Source organism: Galeopterus variegatus, unplaced genomic scaffold, assembly GCF_000696425.1.
Source record: "Galeopterus variegatus unplaced genomic scaffold, G_variegatus-3.0.2 Scaffold6471, whole genome shotgun sequence".
Classification (NCBI taxonomy): domain Eukaryota; kingdom Metazoa; phylum Chordata; class Mammalia; order Dermoptera; family Cynocephalidae; genus Galeopterus; species Galeopterus variegatus.
The window spans coordinates 100,940-109,915 of record NW_007732582.1 but is presented as its reverse complement, the minus strand read 5'-3'; the positions used below and the strand labels follow the sequence as shown (position 1 = coordinate 109,915).

The window sequence follows — 8,976 nt, the reverse complement described above, 5'->3', positions numbered from 1 at the left end:
AAAATGCTGCGAGCGAAAAAGAGAAAGTGACTGTTCTGCTTTGGTCCTCATGAACAGCATCACTGATCAACAGCTCTAATTTTAGGGGCTTGCTGGTGAGCTGGTACTGAAGACTTAGTGGAGATGATAACTGAGGTTCAGCAGCTGTCTTAAATCTTAGGGGTAACTGTATTATACACGATACTAGTTTTATTTGTTTTGCTATTATTATTTTTAAAATGGTAAAAAAAATGCTGTTTGGTTAATTGTTTAAAAATTAATTCAGAAGTAGAAAAATTAAACAAGTTATTTAATTGAATTAATCTGTGGTTTGAAAAAACTCCTTTCTTGAGGCATCTTTTTAGCCAAATCACTTCTTAGGAACCACAGCCAGCAAATAATGAGGCAATTCTATTTTCTTCCCTCCTAGCAGCTACTTTGAGTGGGACTGGGTGGTGGAGAGGGGACAGCTATACTTGACCCAACCAATTAGAAAAACCACAGGATCTTTTCTGTCATGAATAATAACCTTCTGAGTCAAGAGATGGGACAAACCTAAAAGTGAGCTTCATGATCTACATTTATAGTTCCAATCACAAAAATGACCAAGGTCATTTAAGTAATGCTTCTGAGATTCAAGCCTTTAACAGAAATATTCTATCTTCTTTCTGAAAAACACATTTAATTAAATAAATAAAAAGCGCACTAAACACGGTTCTTACCTACGATTACAAATAAAACATATTAATCTTGTTTGAATAATAAAATTACAAAAAGCACTTATTATAAACAGCAAAAGAAATCTTAAGAGCCAACCAGGTCAGCCTTTTAGGCATGATGCTGTAATTATAGTGATCATTCACTGCCTTGTCTGTGAACTAATCTTGCAGGCATTATATTGGAAATTGAACTCTCTCAAGGAAGAGTATTTTAGTAACAAAGACATATCTTTGTTACGCTGCTAGTGAGCTTTCATATAAATGTGACAGAGTCATAGTGCCATAAATGCAGTGAGGGCCGAGTGTTGCTGCTGAACATTAATGTTACAATCACTAGGCAGGAAAGAGGGAATCTCAGGTAGATCCGCTCTGCACTGGCAGATGCCAGGCATGGGTTGAGATGCTGTGTCGTGTGGTATTCAGCCAGCTCTGCCACCTGTCTCTAGTTTGTCATCCCATAGTCTTCCTCTCTTTCAATCACCACAGCCAACCAACCACCATGTCCTGCCAGTTTTGCCTCCTAAATATTTCCCGATCCACCTCCTCCTCTCCATCTCTACCCCTCAACGTTACCTGGACACCGTGACAGCCTCCCTCATACCCTCCTTACTTATCTTGTCCAGGATGGGGATCTAGAGCCACAGGTCATGTCACTCCCTGCCTAAATGCACTTGGAGGGCTTCCTCCTCTGCAGGACATGGAGCTCAACTGAACCCTCCCGCTCGTCTCTCTCCAGGCCCCCAGCTCAAGGTCTAAGCTCCAGAAACAGCACGTATCTCCCCCCTTGTTAATGGAGTTCCCTCTGCTGTCTGTCCTCCCTTCTGCCTCTAACTTCAGTTCTTCCTTCAGCTATTTACAGTCACCCTGAGGAACAATGCACACAGGAAAGGCAGGATGCACGCCTGACTCTTCCCTTTTACTCACCAGTTTAAAAAAATGGATTGTTCCCCTGTCCTCTTCCAAAGAGACTGAGAGTGTGTTTGCTTTAGTTTCACTGTCATTATGGTTTTCTGTGGTGGTAAGATTTAGTTTTTCTTTCTTCAAGACTCAGCTTCAAGAGGCACAATGTCCTCCCAAAAGCTTTTCCTGACCACTTGCCTGGACTGGGCCAAAGGACTCCTCAGAATCCCTCCCAGGACGTTCCTTTGTCAATTTATCTGTCTTTTGTTCCCTAACACTACTCAATTTTGTACGTTTTATTTATCCTTGTACGCTGGGTACCTAACATAGTGCCCAGCACACAGCTGGGGTGTGATAAGTGTTGAACTGGATTTTATGTCAATTTATCTGTCTTTTGTTCCCTAACACTACTCAATTTTGTACGTTTTATTTATCCTTGTATGCTGGGTACCTAACATAGTGCCCAGCACACAGCTGGGGTGTGATAAGTGTTGAACTGGATTTTATGTCACCGATACCACACTGAAGCAAGCACAAGTGGGACAAGGTGACGTCCACCCACCCCCAGGGCTCCCCGTACTCATGTTTCTAACAGGGAGAAACTCCCCGACAGGTTGTCTCAGTTTCTGCACTACCCTAGCCCAGAAGTAGTCTTCCTATGGAAAACTATTCCTCGGATGACAGCGTCGGCCGGTGGGCTGCACTCAAGCCACTGGTCAGACTCCGCAGCAGCCAGCGCCTTCCTCCTGCCCTCACAGGGGCAGCCACTGCCATGCACTCTGTGCTGCCATCTTCTTGCTCTTGTCTACAGGCTTTTGCTTTGTTTTCCGGCTCTCATCTGTGTTTCTTTTTCTTTCGTATAAAAGTGACACGTCTGAAATGTCTGCAGGCAGATGCCACCCTCAGGGGGTATGTGTTACAGTGTAACATCGGGGAGGTCAGGGGCAGCTAAGCGAGGGGCGCCTCTCAGAATGGGGGTTCAGTGCCCCCTCCCTGGCTCCACCCACACCTGCAGGTGAGAACTGACCCCGACAGGCAACCGAATCATCCATCTTGCGTGTCTTAGAGATTGATTCCCGCAACCCTCTCCAGGACCCCCAAGAAACAGAACGTCCCGGCCAGGCTGCAGCACTGAGCACGGGACCCGACCCGGGGGAGCCTGTCAGCCGGTAAGTTAAAACACCCACTGCACCCTGTCCCATAGATCATCACTAACAACATATTGCATAGGTTTGCATGTGTTTAAACTCCACATAAATGAAAGGGTATGGTGTGTATTGTGTTATTTTTTTCACTCAGCATTGTAAGCGTGAGATTCAGCTACAGTTTTCACGCTGTGCAGTGTGTACTAGAACAGAAAGTAACTATTCTCTGGTTGATACACATCGGCTGATTGCTTTCCGTCCTCCACCCCCCCCGCAAACACTATTGCAGACAGCATTCCTGTGTGTGTCCTGTGGTGCGCCTGCCAAATGTCCCTACCGGGTGCACCCGGACAGCAGAGCACAGACCTCCGCTGGGTCGCAGGATCTACCTCGTTTTCAACGTTCACAGATAACGCCAACCTGACCCCCAAAGTAGCTGCAAACAACTCCCTCTTTTCACAGGTTTATTCACTAGGCAGCTTTCTTCTGTTGCGACTGCCTTTTTATGTCTTTTGCTCATTTTTTTCCTGTGGGGTTGCTGTCTTTTCCTTATTATTTTTAGAATTTCTTGCTGTATTCTGGAACTGAGGCCTTTGTCAAGTGTGTTTCAATATCTGTTTCTGTCTGTACCTTCCTTCTCTCTAAGGTGTATTTTGATGAACAGAAATTCTCGTTTAAGTTTTTCATTTACATTGCCAATCCCAATTGATTTTTATGCAATATTAGATATGAGTATAATGTTATTTTCTCATGTGAATAAAAACGGTCTCAGCCTCGTTTTTCAGGGGGGCCATCCTTTCCCTGCTAACCTGTGCTTCTCTGTGAAGTGCCCAATCTCAGATAAGTGTGGACGTGCCTCTGGTCTTTCTCTGTTGTTTCATTAGTCGATTTGCCCATCTCTCTATTAAAACCCCATGACTTAATTACAACAGCTTTCTGATATGAGTCATCACGTGGTAAGGCAAGTCCTGCTGCCGGGGTCGTCTCCTTCAGAACTGCCCTGATTTTACCCACTACCCCCTTGCGATGCCACGCATCACTACACAGTCAGGCTGCCAGGTTTAATGAAAAACCAATTTCAACATCTTAAAATAATATCGAGTGTTCCTATTCATGAATATTGTATATAGCTCCATTTATTTAGGGCTTTTAAAATATCTTTTAGTAAGGTTTTATAACTTTATTAAAGCCTTGCACAAGATTTTTTATATTTATTCTTTTTTGTTATTATTATTATTATTCTGCATTCTAAGAAATTGTTGTGGAGCAATTGGGAGATGGCGGAGAGGAAAAAGGGGAGGGGGATTGGGTGGGAGGAAGAGGAAAGATGGAGGGGGGAGGGGGCACCGTCAAGGCCCATGGCACCCCCTCATTCTGGCAGGGCAGCCCAGGGGGCTTCTGGTGGCAGCTTGGTCATGGCTGGGCTGGATGCACACATCAGGGGGGCATAGCTGAGGCCCTTGACCCTCCACTGCCCCTATATTTATTCTTGAATATCTTATATTTTTTGTTGCTTTTAAAATAGTCTTAAAAATATAAACTTTCTAATTCAAGTTATTTAAGAAAAGGTATTTTGGAATAATATGATGTTTCCAACAAATAGAAACATAGATTCCCCAAGTCATACTTTAATCTAGTAATATATGTGATTAAATTAATAGATTTTCTAAATTCAAACCAATCTTGAATTCCTGGTCACAGAATCACATTACTAGTTTGGCATGCTGATTTTTTTTCTTTTAGGATTTATTTTTCATTGTATGTATAGTAAGATTGGTCTCTAATATCCTTTTCTTGTACCGTTCTTACTTGTTTTGGTGTCAAGTTTATATGAGACATAAAATTAGTTGTGGAACAATTCCTATTTTTCTCTGGAAGAATCTGCATAGTGTCAGAAATACCTGTTCCTTAAATGTTTGTTAGAACACAGAGAAAAAACATTTGGACCTGATTTCTTCCCTCTTGATGGGAAAATGTTTAACTACTAATAAAATTTCTTTAATGATTATTTGGCAATTGTGGCTTTTTCTTTCCCTGTGTCTGTTTTTGCTTAAAAAGTATTTTTTTCTCCAGCTGTTGAATGCAGTGTTCTCTATTTGTCCATTAGACCAAGACTGTTAATTATTTTTCAAATCTTCTACATCCTAATTTCCCATCTTCCTGTTATTAACAATTAATCTGTCAATTATTGAACAAAATATGTTAAAAATCTCCTACTATGATAGTGGACTTTGTAGATATTTTTATTTTATTTTTTTACTTTATATATTTTTGGTGTACAAATTGTATTTGTATAACTTTACAATTTTTACAAGTTTATGATTATTAAAACTTCCTAATAAGTTGTACCTTTTATCATTGTATAGTAACTATTTCCAGTAATGTGTTCTGCCTAAAATATATTTTTTCTTGATATCAGTAAAGGTGTGCCAGTTTTCTTTCAATTAGTATTTGCTTCCAATATCTTTTTCTATGCTTTCATTTTCAAACTCTCTACATTCTTATTTTGGGGGGATGTGTCCTGTAAACAGCATATAACTGGATTTTGCTCTGTTTTACAGTCTAATGCTCTGTGTGTCTCATTAGTGATTTGGTCCATTTGCATTTATATTGATCACAGGTATATCTAGATATATTTCTACCATCTTATTTTGTGTTTTTTATTTGTCATGCTTTTTTTTTTTTTTTTGTGCTTCTATTTTTCTCTTTTCTTGCCTTCCTTTGGATTGGACTTTTTTGTCATTTCATGTTTTCCCTCCAGTGTTTTGAAACTTAAAGACTCTATGAATATTTTACCAGAAGTTACCCAAATTTAACATCCATATTTTACCTTCACATTTTCATTATAAAGTTTAATAATATCTTCACCCTATGCTCAAACAATACAAGGACAAAAGAATCCGTCTCTTATGACCAGAATCTTTGCTCAGTGTTCCTTCTTGCGTGTCAGTCCTGTATTCTGTGAACATTATCCTTCTGCCTGGAGTTCACAGTGAAGTTTCTTTAGTGAGGGTCTGTTGGTAGCAAACTCTCCTAGCTTAATGTCTTTATTTTACCTGCACTGACAAAAGAGAGTTTTTCTGGGTAATTCTAGGTTGACAGTTATTTTATTTTAGCAATTTGAAGATATTCTTCTAAGATCTTCTAACTTCCATCATTGCTATTGAGAAGTCAGTTGTCAGGCTACTTGTCTTCCCTTTGTGATAATCTGTCTTCTCTCTCTGGCTGTTTTTAACGTCTCTCTGTTGTTCTGTGGTTTACTGTAATACGTGTAGGAATGAATATGTAATCATCCATGTTGGCTAGGATTTATTGAGTTCTTGAGTTTGATAATTGATATCTTTCATCCATATTGGAAGTTTCAGCTTTTTAAAAATTATTTCTCCAAAGATTAAATTTCCTAATTCTTGTTTTTCTGACAGAACTCTGACCAAATGTGCATTAGATCCTTTTCATCTAGCCTGTATGACCCTTAAGCTTTTGTAGTTTCCATCTGCTTGTCTCTTTGCATTGTATTCCAGGTTACTATGTCACGTTTATTTCTCAGTTCCCTAATTCTTTCTGCAACTATGTCTCATCAGCTATTTAACACATGTATTAAGTTTCTTGTTTTAATTGTTTATATGTCTCAGTTCTGGAAATCCTATTTGGTTCCTTGTTAAATCTGAAAGATTCTTGTTTCTTACTCGTACTTTCAATAACCTGAACTTTGTAGGATCAAATATTTTGAAAGAATTTCTTTAAGCATGCTTATTTTACATTCTGTATCTCACAATTTTAACATACATATATAAACTCTGTGGGTCTGATTACACTGTTTCTGCTGATTCTTGTTTATGTTGGCTTTTCCTATGTGTTTTGTGATTTTTTTTGATTGGGAGCTTATGTTCCTTAACACTTTATTTGTAAAGATTCTTAAAGCCTAAGTTAAGATCCATTCTTCCAGAGAAGGTATGTGTTTTTATCTGTCAGCATCTGTGGGTTCTATCAAATTGGATACTTTAAATTCTTGGGGCTGGCTGGTTAGCTCAGTTGGTTAGAGTGTGGTGTTAGAACGCCAAGGTCAAGGGTTCAGATGTGCCCACTGGCCACAGCCAAAAAAACAAAACAAAAAACAACAAAAAAACCCACACCCCACAATAAAACAAAGAACAAAATCAACCAAACAAAAGTTCTTGACTTGGTTTGCTGGGACAGTCAGGTAGTGTAAAGTCTAACCCCAAACTCACATGTGGGCTTGTTTCGGGTTAAGAATTCTCATCAGAGACCTCTTCTTCCCTTCACCAAAAGCCAAGGCAAAACAGCCAATTTTCCTTATTTTCTCCCTTGGGGAGGGGAGACTGTTACTTCAATCACTGGTGTCACTTTCTATGGGTCTCTTTTATTTGCTGTGGTCTTTGATCCAGTCTCCTCCCTTGCCTGGACCCTGACCTTTCTCTACTGTCCCCAGTCACGGTCTGTTAATAAAGTGCTAGGTCGCCAAGAGCTGGCACATGCCTTGAGGAATTCTGCCACCTTCAGTATTTGTTTATCTCTCTAGATTTGGGCCGCCTCTTATTTTTGACTTCTGATTACTTCTTTTATTTTTTCACCAACTTAGCAATGCTTTAAAAATGTTTTATAAACTTTAGGAACATTGTTTGGTGTTTACTCTAGGATGGTTTTAAAGGCTCTTATCTTCCCTGTTGCTAGAAAATGAAACTTGTGAAGATGGAGAAAAAGAGGAGGGCTAACTGGTAAAGGAAAGTCTCAGGGGAGAAAAGGACAGGGTCAGAGGAGGACAGAGATGAAAGGACTGGCTTTGAATAAAGGAGGCTGTGGTAGTCTGAATAACGGCCCCCAAAGATGCTCACATGCTGATCCTTGAAACCTGTGACTATGCTACCTTGTAAGGCAAAGGGACTTTGCACATGTGATTAAGTTAAAAATCTTGGAAAAAGGGAGAGCATCCTTGATTATGTACACGGGCCTTAAATGTAACCATAAGTGTCCTTATAAGAGGAAGATTTGACTACAGAAGAGGAGAAGGCAATTTGATGAGAAAAGCAGAGATTGGAGTGATGTGCTTTGAAGACAGAGGAAGGGGCCACATGCCAAGGAATGCGGGTAGCCTCCAGAAGCTGAGAGAAGGCAAGGAAACCGACTCTAGCACTTCCAGAAGGAAATATCCCTGCTGACACCTTGTCTTTAGCCCAGAGAAACTGACTTCAGACTTCTGATTGAACTGGGAGAGAGTAAATTTGTGTTGTTTTAAGCTACTCAGTTTGTGGTAATTTGTTACAGCAGCAATGGTAAAAGAATACAAAAGGTCAACTTCTCTGGCAGCTTAGAGATGGGCCTTTCTCCAACACATTCATCTGTAAAGCCAAATTTGGGTATGGAAATGTTTACGTTATAACTAATTTGTATGTATTAAAATATTCTAAATATTATCAAACTTAAATATAAATGAATTGAAATTGAAAAATACCTTCCTTTAACTAAAATGTGTCTGTGGCAAATCATAGCAATGCATGTAAAATCAGTGATGCATAGAATTTAATTATGTCTAAGCAACAGGGTAGAAAGGGATATTTAAATTGTCATAATGGAGACATCGAAGGCAGACTGTAGTAACTTCAATTGTTGCTTTTACTAGCATTGTATGTAAAGTTGTGAAATATCTTGCACCAAAATGCAGCACAGAGGAGTTAAGTAACTTGCTCAATGTCACACAGTTAGTAAGTGGCACTCTCAGCGCCACAAATGTTTGCTGAATGAATACATGGTGCCTTTAAGGTCCACTTAGCAAAAACTGGGGCAACAAAGTGGGGAGGCACGAGGCCTCAAATGCCCCAGGACAGACCTCTGATCAGGTAAAATTGTCTGGATCTGTCATACACTTCCTGGTTTATATGTCTGGATCCCCAGTATTTAGCTCGGTTTTTTTCGCAGAGTTTTCCCATTCCCCTCTGATGCTTGAGATCACCTTTCAGGGCACTGATGTATCCAGGTATCTGGCTCAGCATCTAGCCCCGGGGCATCACCAGCTGCTACTGTTATCTATTTGGCTCCCTAGGCCTCTCTACACTCTCATTAATGTTGCCTCAGTTTCCGAGTTGGTTATTCTTTGTTGTAGGTGCTGTATGGGACACCACTCTTATGGAACACAAGAATTTGTTAACAAAAAAACAACATAACATCTTCCAGTAAATAAATGTAATTGGAAATTTAATGAGAAACAAGTTTAGAGC

General features: G+C 39.9%; 1 protein-coding gene across 1 annotated transcript in view; it reads right to left on the bottom strand.

The window, feature by feature from the left end:
• Positions 1-8,976, bottom strand: part of LOC103606314 (procollagen C-endopeptidase enhancer 2-like) — a 108,961-nt gene that overhangs the window by 13,723 nt on the left and 86,262 nt on the right. The gene's annotated exons all lie outside the window — the stretch shown is intronic.